Source organism: Zootoca vivipara, chromosome 1 (genome assembly GCF_963506605.1).
Source record: "Zootoca vivipara chromosome 1, rZooViv1.1, whole genome shotgun sequence".
Classification (NCBI taxonomy): domain Eukaryota; kingdom Metazoa; phylum Chordata; class Lepidosauria; order Squamata; family Lacertidae; genus Zootoca; species Zootoca vivipara.
The window spans coordinates 50,439,557-50,453,096 of NC_083276.1; the positions used below are offsets into that span (position 1 = coordinate 50,439,557).

At 44.9% G+C, this 13,540-nt stretch overlaps 1 protein-coding gene across 9 annotated transcripts in view; it reads right to left on the minus strand.

The window, feature by feature from the left end:
* The window catches only part of LARGE2 (LARGE xylosyl- and glucuronyltransferase 2), a 56,440-nt gene that overhangs the window by 27,962 nt on the left and 14,938 nt on the right, over positions 1-13,540 (minus strand). For 3 of the 9 annotated variants that reach the window (XM_035115526.2, XM_060274579.1, XM_060274598.1), the window contains exon 2: positions 10,935-11,103. The exons of 1 other annotated variant lie outside the window; for it this stretch is intronic. The gene's annotated coding sequence lies outside the window, so the exon portion shown is untranslated. Of the gene's footprint in view, positions 1-21; positions 2,635-7,365; positions 7,529-10,934; positions 11,104-13,540 lie in introns of those variants that run through there. 5 more of the 9 variants (XM_035115610.2, XM_035115589.2, XM_060274585.1 and 2 more) reach the window with 4 other exon arrangements.

Genomic DNA, 13,540 nt, shown 5'->3' on the forward strand with positions numbered 1-13,540 from the left:
TCGCTCCCCCCTCCCCGTTACCTTGACTCAGCCGAGCTGCCCCTTCCTCCCCTCCGGTAAATTGAGGCAAGAAAAAACTCGCATCGCCACCGGAGGGCTCAAGAAAAGCGTCGCCACTGCTAGAAGTGCCAAAAATAAAGTAAACACAGAGGGTCACCGCTGCCCACGTGAGAAGCGACGCGGCGTCCCGGGAGCTCCGATAAAAGAGCCTCGGCTGAGAGGAGGAGGCGGAGGGGGCGAGAGAAAGTGGCGGCAATTAACTCCGCAGGCGCCGCCGGGGCTGACCCCAACTCAGGACGCCTGGCAGGAGCAGGGTCGAACCCGGCCGGATGTGGGAATCGTGCTGCTTTCTGGGGGGAGGGGTGGGAAGCCCCCGGGGCATGAATCCGACATTCAGCCGAGCCTGACCTGAAAACCCAACTCTCGGGTTAGTTCGTTAGGTCCTTGCCCTAGAATGACATGCTCGCTGCACTGTTTGAATGGCACCTGCTCATGCCCATCTAGTTTCCTCTTACTGTTTTTATAACACATACTCGTGCATGTTTACACATAGGTAAGTCCCGCTGCATTCAGTGGGGTTTACTTCCCAGTATTTACTCAAGCGTTACTTTTGAGGAAAGATGGCTAGGAGTGAGCTTTTTATTTTTTAATAAAGAAAGACGGAACTCTTGTTTCCCACAAGCATCTAATGAGAACCAGATGCTGGACTAAGCTGGGCCACTGGCTGGACTCTTATGTTCTTATGATACACCAAGATCTATGGCCGTGCAAAGAGAGAGATGCATCGAGTGTGCCTGTTTGCTCGCAGGCGGGGCGGGCGAGGTTGGAGAGGCTTCTCCAAAAATAATCAGGCAGCTCCGGTCACTTTTTCCTGTCCTGCTTGAAAATAAAAGCGTCCGGGGGATTCATCAAAGCCCCATCCACCCGAAAAGGTCTCGAAGAAACAGGAGCGACTAAAGATGGAAGCGCGTTCTTCTTATCTAGGAGGCTCCGGCCGGGAGAGTCTGAGGCAACGCGCGCGGGTGCCGAGGACCTGGAAGGAGCCCGGGCGACGAGCCTGCAGGAATGCCAGCTATGCGGAGGCTGCCTGTACCTGCAGCTGCTCCCTTGCTGATGGCCCCCCGGCCCGCACGGGGAGGAAGAGAGAGCGATTTTCCTCCAGCATCCGCGAAGAAACGAGCAGCGCCCGAGAAAAACCATACCTGGGGCGGAGAGGAAAACCAGCTTCACGGCCTCCCTTCACGCCCCAGTACAAGCAAGTGCAGACCCGTCTGGGCCTTCATACGAGTAAGACGCAGAGATGTCTGCCCCCAGGCTACCATTTATTTGCATTACAAAACTGCAACGACGACGAAGCCCTCGGGGAGTTTTTCCAGCTAGTTTGCAGACCCACCTTTAACTGCTCTAAAGGGAGGTGGGATGTTCATTGCACAAAGAAACTAATAACTCCTTTCCAGTTGTCACATTCCCAACAAACATTCATAGAAGAAGGCTACAGGTCTGGCCCTAGACTAGGGTTGTGAACAATCAGAGGAGAGCAAACGGGAAGATTTTACAAGCGGTGAAATGTATCTTCTAGTCAAACAGTTTTTGTATGTCATGGGTAGAGGGGGGAGCAGATGGACAAAGTTTCTTTTGTGGAATGCATGACTTCTACAGGACAGGACATTTCTGAGTTTCCCCTCTCCAAGAAACGCAGCAAGAGCGAGAGGGTGGAGAATGCTTTTAGGGAAAGGTCATTAAGTGTGCAGCTCTGCTGGAGCCACACATTAGAGATCCAAAGACACCCGTAAGTGTGTGTGTGTGTGTGTGCGCGCACACACACATAATTTAGTGCAGTAGCTGCAGAATCATGAATATGACTGACAGGCGGAAACTCCTTGGCCAACTTTTTGAGGACACAGAAATGTGCTCTCCCATGTAACTTGCAAAGTGAAGCAAAGCACCACATATGCTTGCACACACAGAGCTTTTCCCACATTAACAAGTACTTTTGCTCCTATCCATTACCACCAGGTTTTGGAATGTTGCTGTCTATATGTCAGGGCCTGTGCTAAGTTAACTCAAAGGCAGAAACAACCCTTAGGAAATGTAAGACAAGACCTTTCTGTGACGGGTTAGATTTTTTACTTCCCCTATGATCCTCTCTTATCCCAGACAAAATAGTAGGCTGCCATAAATCACACAAGGAAGAGGGAAATCAAGGGACCAGAGGTCCCCCAACTCCTGCACCTTCGGTTCTAATGAATCCTTTTGTCCCAAGACAAAATCCTTCTCAAACCTCACCATATTAATTGGCTCCTTTTGTTCTTCCTGGCTGGAATCTATCCTTCCTCAGCAGCTTCTTGCTTGCACTGGGCAAACATTGGCAGCAATAGGATGAGGAGCTTCCCAATAATGGCATTCTTTGTTACCAACTTACTATTAGAAGGATGTAGATGAAACTGTTCACAGCATGTGACTGCTTTTGCTGCCCTACAGACAACAGCCTCTCACTTTACTTCATGGGCTCTTTATAGCATGCAGCCACAAAATGCAGGTAGCCTTTAAAAAACCCACCTCAAATCTCTATTTGTTATTGCTATTATGCTACTCAGCTGTTGTGTGTGTGTGTGTGTGTGTGTGTACACAAACACACCCCTCCCACACAGATCAGTTTTTGAGCATTCCCTCCCCCCCAATATTCTAAAAGTGTTTTGTTCACCCACACCAAATTACAGAACAAGACATGTCTTGGGAAGCTGCCTTTTGCCCTTCCCTGTTCAATACTATACAAAGTGAATGCTCATTGGAGAACTGAGACTTTGAAATCATGCAGCAGCACAACACCATCCAGAAAACCTTCCCTATAAACTAACAGGATCAGGGCACATATCTCATGCCTAAATTCACACCACTGCAAGGACCAAAAATTGAAGTATTCCATCAATGGGGGGGGGAGCAGAATTTGCTTTTACAGTTCAAGTCTATTGCGCTAAGGCTAAGAATACAAGATGGGCCCTGCTGGATCAGAACAAAGGCCCATCTAGTCCTGCATTCTGTTGTCATAGAGGTCAACCAATGCCTGTGGGAAGCTTGCAAGCAAGACATGAGAGTAATACTCCTCTCTCGCTCATGTCCCCCAACAACTGGTAATCAGAGACATACTGCCTCTGACATTGGAGCTGATATATAGTCATTCTGCCTGGTAACTATTGATAGCCTTATTCCCCATAAACAGCAGTCCTGGGAGTAAGTCCCAGGCTACTCTTAAGTTCCAATTGCTCATTTTCCTTTGACTTATTACTTTGTGCTTTGTCTTTTTCACTCTGTCTTTGTAACACAACCTTAAGTTGCAGGAGGTTCTGTTCTTTCTGTTTCAACAATACTCTGTAAAAGCATCATCTATGTAAGTAGTTAAAAGCAACACATTTTGGCTAATTTTGACTCCTATCTTTTTTTCTCAGCTTAAAATAGCCGGAACGATTGCTACTGACATCTACAGGTGCCAGGTTCTCAACTAGAAGCAGTAGGTGGAGGCAGGCAGCCTACCAGTCCCCTTCACCTTCATCCCTCCAAGGCAAGGGAAGAAGGTTGGCCAAGTGAGTAACTAGTGGAAAAAAACAGGGGGAGGGATGCACAGCAGCTGCTTTCTCTTTTAGAGCCTCACTTAAAGAGACAGGCATAATTTCTGCTTTGAGCACCAAGAACCTTAGCTTCTCGGACATACCGGTACAGTCATACCTCGGTTTAAGTACGCTTTGGTTTGAGTACTATCAGTTTAAGTACTCCGCAGACCCGTCTGGAACGGATTAATCCACTTTCCATTACTTTCAATGGGAAAGTTCGCTTCAGGTTAAGTACGCTTCACGTTAAGTACAGACTTCCGGAACCAATTGTGTAGTTAAACCGAGGTACCACTGTATTTGCAGGGCACATGGAATGCTTAGACTACAGTCATGACATCTAGAAACCACTTATTTTAAATAATCACATGTGAACCACACTGGGTCTGAATAAAAGTTGTCTAAGGAAAGGGGATGCAGACTTTAGCTTTTCAACAGGATGCTCCCATTTTTCTATACCTAGCCTTGCCCCCAACTCTGCTGAAGGTCTATCATTTCCCTTCCCACATTCATCTTGGGACATCATGGTTGGCTGGGTTCCCATGCCATTTTACCTTGTGCTGCCTGGAGAGGATTGCAGTTCCTCCCATTAATTTGCAGTGCTGTAATGGGATACGTTCCACAAGGGCAGTTCCCTTCTACTTCCGTACTCTTAAAGAATGAAAAGAACAATCAGTACTGAGATTTTGCAAGTCTACTTGGAACTTGCACCCCTGTCTCTAAAACGCTTTCTGTCATGTAGACCTCCTCAATAAATGACTCCTCCTACATTCAGCTTCTGTGCTTACTCACACCATGATCATTCTTTCTGCACTGGGGCAGGGCGGGGGAGGGGGAGATCACCTAGAATATGCATGCTCATGACCTCAAATAGCTCAGAATATACAGGAGGAGGAGGAGGAGGAGGAGGAGGAGGAGGAGGAGGAGGAGGAGGAGGAGGAGGAGGAGGAGGAGGAGGAGGAGAAGAAGAAGAAGAAGAAGAAGAAGAAGAAGAAGAAGAAGAAGAAGAAGAAGAAGAAGAAGAAGAAGAAGAAGAAGAAGAAGAAGAAGAGGAGGAGGAGGAGGAGGAGGAGGAGGAGGAGGAGGAGGAGGAGGAGGAGGAGGAGGAGGAGGAGGAGGAGTAGTTTGGATTTGATATCCTGCTTTATCACTACCCGAAGGAGTCTCAAAGCGGCTAACATTTTCTTTTCCTTTTCTCCCTCACAACACACACTCTGAGAGACTTCAAAGAAGTGTGACTAGCCCAAGGTCACCCAGCAGCTGCATGCGGAGGAGCGGAGACACAAACCCGGTTCCCCAGATTACGAGTCTACCACTCTTAACCACTATACCACACTGGCTCTCAGAGGCTAACTTTACGCCCTGCAATTACGCAGCACACCAATGACATTCCAAAACGCCACTCTGGGTGGAAATTATGCACACATTTTGTGCTGTGGTTTGAAGGGCACAAACAATGGCTTGTAACAACCAGAACTGGTGATTGCTCCCGAAAATATAATACTGGAAATCACCTTGGAATTTAACCTGCCCACAGAATACCAAATTGTTAAAAAATATAACAGACATCATGATACATGAGACAAAAGATGGGTAACAGCCACAGTTGGCGTTCACATATTTGCATATGGACTGGCATGTATACACAATGCCAGCTGCCCACCCCACCCAGTGTCCTCTTTTAGGTGGAGTTATTTCTGGCACTGTAGTAACAGTAGCAACACACAAGTCTCCTGTCTGCCCAAGGAGAAGCAACCACACTAAAAATAGGGAAATCTCTATGATTGGACATGAGGAAAGGTGGTTAAAGCTATCTGCATAGCTCTCCAGTACTTGGCTTGCCAAGACCATTGGCTCTTTCACCGACAGTGACAGATATGCACACTATATATAGGGGTTGGCACTGCAAGCCTCTAAGTGAGCAGAGGAGAGGATTTGCAAAACCTGGGTCCTGCTAGACCAAGCGTGGCTTCCATGCCAGAAAACTGGAACAAAGAGCAGAAGTGCTTGGTAGAGACTGGGTTGAAGGAGGTGTGGTTTACAGTTTTAAGCTTCAAAATTACTGATCCTGAACAGAGGTATGCACTCTTTATAGTAGCACTATGAGATCCGCTTTCAGCCCATGGCACTTTCTTAATAGTTTATTGAGAAATAGGCTCAGCGGTTTCCCTCCCCACCCCCAATCAACTGGTATATAAATTTTATGAAATAAATAAAATTAAAATAAATTGTGCTTGAGGGGATTAGGCCAGGGTGGGAAACCTCAGACTAGGAACCAAATGTGGCCCCCCAAGACTCTGTATCAGGCTACACCTGGCCCTCATGAAGTTATTGGGTGTTTTTGCCTGGCTAGAATTGTCATTGAATGCTGCTAATGCCTCTTGCTTGCCAAGATGAAGGACACAGGGTGTATGTAGACACTAGCCTACTGCATGAAGGTAAAATCTGCACATTTGTTTTGCCCACTTTTCGCTCTGGCTCCACCCAATATTCCGAAGGTTGCCCAGGTAGCCCACAGCCTGAAAAAGGCTCCCCAGCTCTGGATTAGACGTTAATCCTACCATAAGAAACATCCCTGGAATCAGTGATAAAGGAGGTTCACAATGAAAATGCTTAGTACAGTAGTAGCTGAGACGAAGTTATACAACATAATATTTTAAATACGTGTCTGGAGAAGCAGAGTTGTATTTCTACTGCACCTCTATCGAAAAGAGATCTGTAGCTCTGACAAAAGAGCCACTAATAATCACATTTCCTGCTAGAAGCAAGATACAGCGAAGTATCGGATGAAGAATTATCTTAGTGCACGGCACAAACAGTGACAAGTATTGCGACTGAGAATATACAACCTTTTTTAAAAGAACCCACTGAGTTCTGCAGTGTCTGGTTAGTCAGAAAGGAAGAGCAAATAGATTATAACAGTGTATGTCTGCTTGTGTGTGTGTGTGTGTGTGTGTGTGTATATATATATATATATATATATATATATATATATATATATATATATATACGGTATATATACACACACACAGAGACATATATACATATACTGTATACATATATATATATGAAATAAAGTATATAAAGTATGGTTGATTAGATTTTTAAATTGTAAGCCACCTTGAGGACTTTTGTCAAAGCAGAATATGAATTTAAAATAATAATAAGAATAGCTCACAGTGACAAGTAGTCCACAAGTGGATTAAGGCAGACTCACTCCATACTCATGATAAAAATGTTACAATTTTTCATAGCCTTCCTCATTCTATTGCATTGTTCTCAGCATTGCATTAGAGTTTTTGCAAAAGTTGATGGGGTGTTGTTGTTTTTTGCAAGGGGGTTGTTGGCAAGGAGAAGCTTAATGGCAGTATTAGAGTGGTATGTGCAAGTTGGGGGTAGCAGATGCATATGATTAGGGCAGTATGACCCCCAATCCACAAAGGAATAATAATTCAAAGGCAACCCAAACACCATAAATTTAAGGCACATGTAAAAAACTCTATCCCAAAGAATCCTGGGAACTGTAGCTTAAGGGTTCTGGAAACTGTAGCTCTGTGAGGGAGTAAGCTACAGTTCCCAGGATTCTTTGTGGTGGGCAAGTGTGCTTTGAATGTATGGTGTGTACACAGTCAGACCCTGTTGCTTTACACTGCAATCTTTTTGCATTCTATACCTTCATATTTCTACCTATATATATGCAACCCCAATTAGAGCTGGGAGGAAAATACAAGATTCTCCAGTATATCCCAGTTACACATACCATAATCCACATGCGTGGAATTGCAACTTTTGGTAGTACGGTGGGATGCATGGAGGAGCCAGTATGCCAGAAAGAAACTCTTCCAATTTATCTCTGCTTGCAGCACGAAGATCTCACTCCCTGACGCTGGACAGTCCCCACAGACAACCACAGGGGCATGTTGCTGAACAAGAAATAGAGAGAATGGAGGAGTGGGGAATTAACAGCAGAAAGCAAAGAAGATCATAAATCCAAATGAAGTGTTGATGGAATCACAAACTACAACTGAGTGGCCTATGCATTTTACAACCTGCTGAGCTGATTTATTCTGGACTGGGCTGTCAAGCCCAGAGGTTAGGCTGTGAGACAAATGAGGAAACAAACCCATGGTGAGGAGGAGAATCTCTTCTTCCTTCAATGAGATTTGAAACGGAAAACTCCCTATAAAAAGGAAAGAGCTGCAGTGCCCCCTCAGACTGATCAATAGCCCCAAGGGCTGCATGGGCCTTATCTGGCCTGTAACTGTATAGGTCTCACATGATCAAGGGTGCAATCCTGCACAGAGTTTCCTAGGCGCAAGTCCCATTGAACACAGCACTTCTAAATGCATAAAAGGACTGAACTGCAAACTAGTGAACGGACGTCCCTCTGTGTGGTCAACTAATGCAAGGTTCCACGGAGAGAGATTCCGTACTGAAATGGAGACTTGTGAACGGTAAGCGAATTGCCCTTGTGCTCTAAAGGATAAATCATAAAAAAAAAGTCCAAATAAATGAGATTACAGCTTGGGTTGTTGTTTTGTCAGCAAGCTCTTATTCTCTGCTGCATTTTATTAGGTGAAACGGCATTTTGTAAGAGTTTTTTTCTGTTGTATATACCGTAAACTTTCTATTATTGTCATTGCTATTACCCGTGTGTCTCCGAAAATAAGACACTGTCTTATATTTATTTTTCCTCAAAAAAACACACTATGGCTTATTTTCAGGGGATGTCTTATTTTTTCCTCCTTCTCCTGCCACGGCCGGCATTGCTGTTGCGCCTATCACTATGTCTTATTTTCAGGGTATGGCTTATATTCCTTGAATGCTTAAAAATCCTGCTATGGCTTATTTTATGGCTACGTCTTATTTTTTGGAGAAACAGGGTAGATGCCCTCAGTGTGGGATGGGTGATATATAAATTGCTTAGTAAATAGTCATCCTCTGCAGGTTCATTTAAGACATACTTCCTCAATCTGTGTGCATTCTTTCTAGCAGTTATTTTAGAAAGGGAGAACATGCACTTATGCAGAGCGAGAGGTCAGCATTCTTCTTGCTTTTTATCTACACCAAATGCACAAAAATTGGGAAATTAGCACCACAATGGGCTTGCTCATATTTGCCTTCAATACTCTTTCAAGGCTAGTTAAAACTCTTTTTGCACCTATTTTGCCCTGGGCACATGAGTAGTCTGCTCTCCAAAAATAGGAGAGTATGGAGGTCCAAATAGGGCACTAAAAGTGTAAATGCTCATTAAGCACTTTTAAAAGCTCTGTAAAATTAAACCATTACAAAGTCTTGTGACTAACAGATTTGTGGTGACCCCCCCACAAAAAAACCACCTTTCATGGTGTAAAGTCTATCTAACACATGAAGTGTTATCCTCAGATAGCCCGTGCAGAGAAAAATACAGTGGACAGTGGAATCAAATGACTATGAAACACAAGAAGTACAGTGTGACACACTTATTTTAGTGGAGGCACTGAAAAGATTTTGGACAGGCCATCCTACTTCTAAATATGCTGTTATGGTTTCCTAATGTTCCCTAGCAAAGAATAAAAATATAAAGCCCACCAACGGCCATTTAAAAACTCCCTTTTAACTCTCCCTTCCTCGACCCCATTTCCCATGCAGAATACAGTATGTTTGGAATGAAAGGTGCGGCTGAATTAGATTGGGGAAAGATCTGATCAGACAGCACTGGAGGGAGGTCTGCAGAGTCCCCCCAGGCTCTGCTTTTTGCATAAGCCAAGTTGAATTCTGTAATAGCAACTCCCTCACCTGCACAGCTGTGCTAACCAAGTGAGATTCCTGAGGTGAATGTGTGCTGCACAGAAGGGAAATTGTTCAGTTCCCTTATGGAGCTAAGAGGTGGTGCTGAAGGGTGGGTGAGGGGAACAGATCTCCTTACTGACTTCTGTGTAGTAGCAGACATAAGGACTCTGCGCCTGGCTGAAAAGGACAGGAGGGCTTTTATGTTACAGGCAAGAAAGGGCACCAACACCCATTCAAATTAAGTAATGAAAATAGTGGCAATTCAAAATCCATTAGGAGCTTTGCACTTTGTTCCCTTTCCCCTGTCAGTAAAAAACAACAACCCTACTCTTAGTACTCCACATTTCTAGCTCTTGCCAGGATTAATTACAGTAGTCTGTGCATCAAGACAACTTTGAGTCCACAAGGTCAGAATCAGAGCATCACTCAGCAGTTTGCACAAGCATTACAGAAAATCCAGGCGGAAACCTTAAAAAAACACCCATGTCGCCCAATTCCAGAGCAGAGGCCTTGCCTTCTTAAAGGAAAGGGTTTTGCCACCAATTTTGACCACTTCCCCCACTTCAGCTCTTGTGGAATAATAGGGGGATCAGAATGTCTTCAACATCTCTCTCTCCCAGGGTCAATCCAGCTCTTACGCTCCTTTCTTCTTGCCATCCCTTTTATTTCAAAGTTCAATAAACAGGAAGAAAGGGGAAAGGGTCTTGACAAATCCCATCAAGGCTCAGGAAAAACCAAGCCTGCCTCCAGCTGACATACCAGGCCCTGCACTAATGAGAGGTATGGAGGCACCTAAGAAGGAGACACAACAGCAAAGAGAAGGAGAAATGAATTATTCACATTGCATGCAGTGGACAGCTGCACACATCACACACTTTCCACACCTAAAAGGGACAAGCACCAAATCCTTGCAGGTCCCCATGCTTGACCAGGGCTTCTACATCTTACATCCCAAGAGAGGCAACCCAGAGGCCAACAGCTGCATCCAGTCAAGAATGGAATTTGCAGCTGAAAGGCTTTTGTGCAAGGGTTCCACAATAGCCAGGCCAGTACAGGGAAGGGTCAGAGTTAACTCTTTGATCACCACAGCCTCAGAGGGCAAAAAAGAAAGGAACAGCCTGTAGTTGCCCTTCTTTCTAAAATGGCACATATGTTATGCATATTCAATCTGATCACTAATCACAGCGGGGCCCCTAGTATTATTCAAGCAAAAAGAATATGTGTTCCTAGAACTGAGAGCTCCAGCAAGCAGTGAAAAAGCTCATCCTCATCCTATCTCTATAGCCTAACACCAAATACAGTCGTACCTTGGCTCCTGAATGCCTTGCAAGTTGAATGTTTTGGCTCCTGAAGGCCACAAACCCAGGAGTGAGTGTTCTGGTTTGCGAACGTTCTTTGGAACCCGAACGTCCAACGGGGCTTCCTTCAGCCAATTGGAAGCCACACCTTGGTTTCTGAATGTTTTGGAAATCGAACAGACTTCCGGAACGGATGCCGTTCGACTTCCAAGGTACCACTGTAACCTTTTTTTATCCTGTATGAGAATGAAAAACCAACCTTGACAATACACACCACGGTGGTTGGGGTGCAAAGGAGACCAACAAAGTGGACGAACTGCTGCAAGGGTTCTTGTCCATCTATGGATAGTGAAGAGTAGACATGGTCCCACAGTCACCAGGATAAATGAGCTCCAGATGAAGTGTCCATGTCCATTGTTCAAGAGCACCTGAAACAGCACAGAGAGGCTGAACAAGGGTCAAAGTACAGATGATATGTATACCTCCCCTTTTTACCTTCTCCCAGCCCCTTAAGGGGCTACCTGTTACTTCAGTGTAGAAGATTACCTAAACTCAAATTATTTGGTACCCAGAGCTGCACCTCAGTTGTATTTATACAACTATTTCTATACTGCCATACCATAAAGCAGGACAGTGCTCATAATAAAAAGACAATTAAAAAATACAATATTTTATCACAATAGGAAGCTGCCATCAGAAAAATAAATAAAACATTTGCCACTCAGGACTGATTCACATGAACCCTTTTACTCAGTTTATCTAGGGAATTGTGTTAATTTTGGTACAGGGGAGTCCCAGCTTTCCAGCAGGTGGAAATGTTGACTGAAAATACTGCTCTTATGGACAACAGAGGTTTAAGCAACCTCACTGTAAGAACAAGGGTATACCCATATTTTACGGTATTATGTTTCAGAGAGAAACTAATCAAACTTGTAGCACATTAAAAGACAGAAAACGAACATTGCTGTGATGGCTCACACTGGTTTTACAACTACACTGTAAAATTACACTACTGGCAGAATGGGATAGGATGCCCATATTTTGGATTCCTCCCTTGAAGAGCCAGCTGCCAAGGGAGTGAATGTCAATGGGAGACTTGTCAGCGTAACAGTGCAATCCTATTTCTACTCAGAAGTGAGTCTCATTGTCCTGATTACAGGTAGGTAGCCGTGTTGGTCTGCCGTAGTCGAAACAAAATATAAAAAAAATCCTTCCAGTAGCATCTTAGAGACCAACTAAGTTTGTCATTGGTATGAGCTTTCATGTGCATGCACACTTTTTCAGAATGGGCCTTACACCCAAAGGCCCACTGAAGACAACAGAACTTATTTCTAATGTATTGTATAGGATATGCTGCAAGTATCTTGCCCTGTAGCAGATATGTGAAATTTAACCATCAAACCTGAGCCCTGGGCTCATTAGATATAATTTTGACAGGGAAAGGTATTACCTTTGATTTCTTAGTGGGAATTAGTTTTGCATGCAGTTTGAAAAGAATTCGTGCTATTATGAATTTTAGAATTCCAAGGACAGCAAGGTCAGGCTCTGAAAGGAGTTCTTCCTTTGACCCAGCAGCTTACACATCTTGGGTAATTTGTATTTTTCTGAATTGTCATGTAGAAAGGGTGGCAACTCTCAGGTAGGCTTGTAGGTCATATGTTATTTTGTCATTTTAGCAGAAATCCAGTATCTCTAAACCTTTCTTGGTAGTCACCTGAAGGCTCTTCTTCTAAGCTTTTGTACTACATTAAAATAGCAAGAGTTCTGCAACGTTTCTGAAATGTCTTGACAGAGCTCACAAGGAACGTTATTGCCATTGCAAGATTATACTTTGAATTGGAAAGCCAGTGCACTCTCTCTCTCAAATGTGGTTGCTAATAAGTGTCCCGCTGTTATCGTTTCAAGTGGCAGGTAAGTGTGCCCTTTTGTGAATAGCCTTACTCATTGCTTTGGTGTTTAACTTTGTTGTGTGTGATAGCAAATGTGGCAAGAAATGCACAGGATTAAAATAAACAGTACTGAGACAACCAGGCGGAGCATGAAAAGAAGTGTGATTGATGCCACCGCACACACATTTTTAGGCTGCCAGAAGCTGCCTAAAATAAAAACAAACCAAATGTTTCTAGCCCCATACGCATGGTGCTGATAACATCAAGGTTGTAGGTTCAATCCCCATATGGGACAGCTGCCTATTCCTGCATTGCAGGGGGTTGCACTGACTAGATCAGGGGTGTCAAACTCAAATTCATCGGGGGCCGCATCAGCAGTTTGGTCACCCTCAAAGGGCCGGTTGTGTCTGTAGGACTATGTGTCCACTCTTTATTATCATAAATTATTGTCACTGCATTCAATTATTACTGTTTTTTGTAATAATGTAAGCTCATTCCCGCCCCCATGCGGATCACATTCCTGCATCGTGGCGCGTGTGTGGGAGGGGATGTAAACGAGGGAAATTTGAACAAAAGGTGGGGATCGACGGCTTCCGGGGGGGGGGGGGCTCAACTAAACCTTCGGCAGGAAGGAGAAAGCCACTGCTGGGATTAAAAACCTGCAGATGGAAAGAGGGCTTCCCTCTCCCGCCCTGCGCACACCCAAACCCCGCTAGGCAGGATGCCACACGCTGCAACCCACCCCATGCTTTGGAGAGGGGCAGGAACATGTGGTGCAGCGCCAACTCCCTGCTTTGCTTTTGCATCCTCCCTCCTCAGCGCCAGAGTCCCTTCCCCTCGCGCTGAGGGAGGGCAGCGGATTTCCCGAGGAGGAAGGCAGCGGCAGCCCCAGCAGACGTGCATCTTCGCCTCAGAGCTGCTCTTCCCCCCACCCGCGCTGTTGTCGTCTTCGCCGCCGCCTCTCCCTACCGGGACT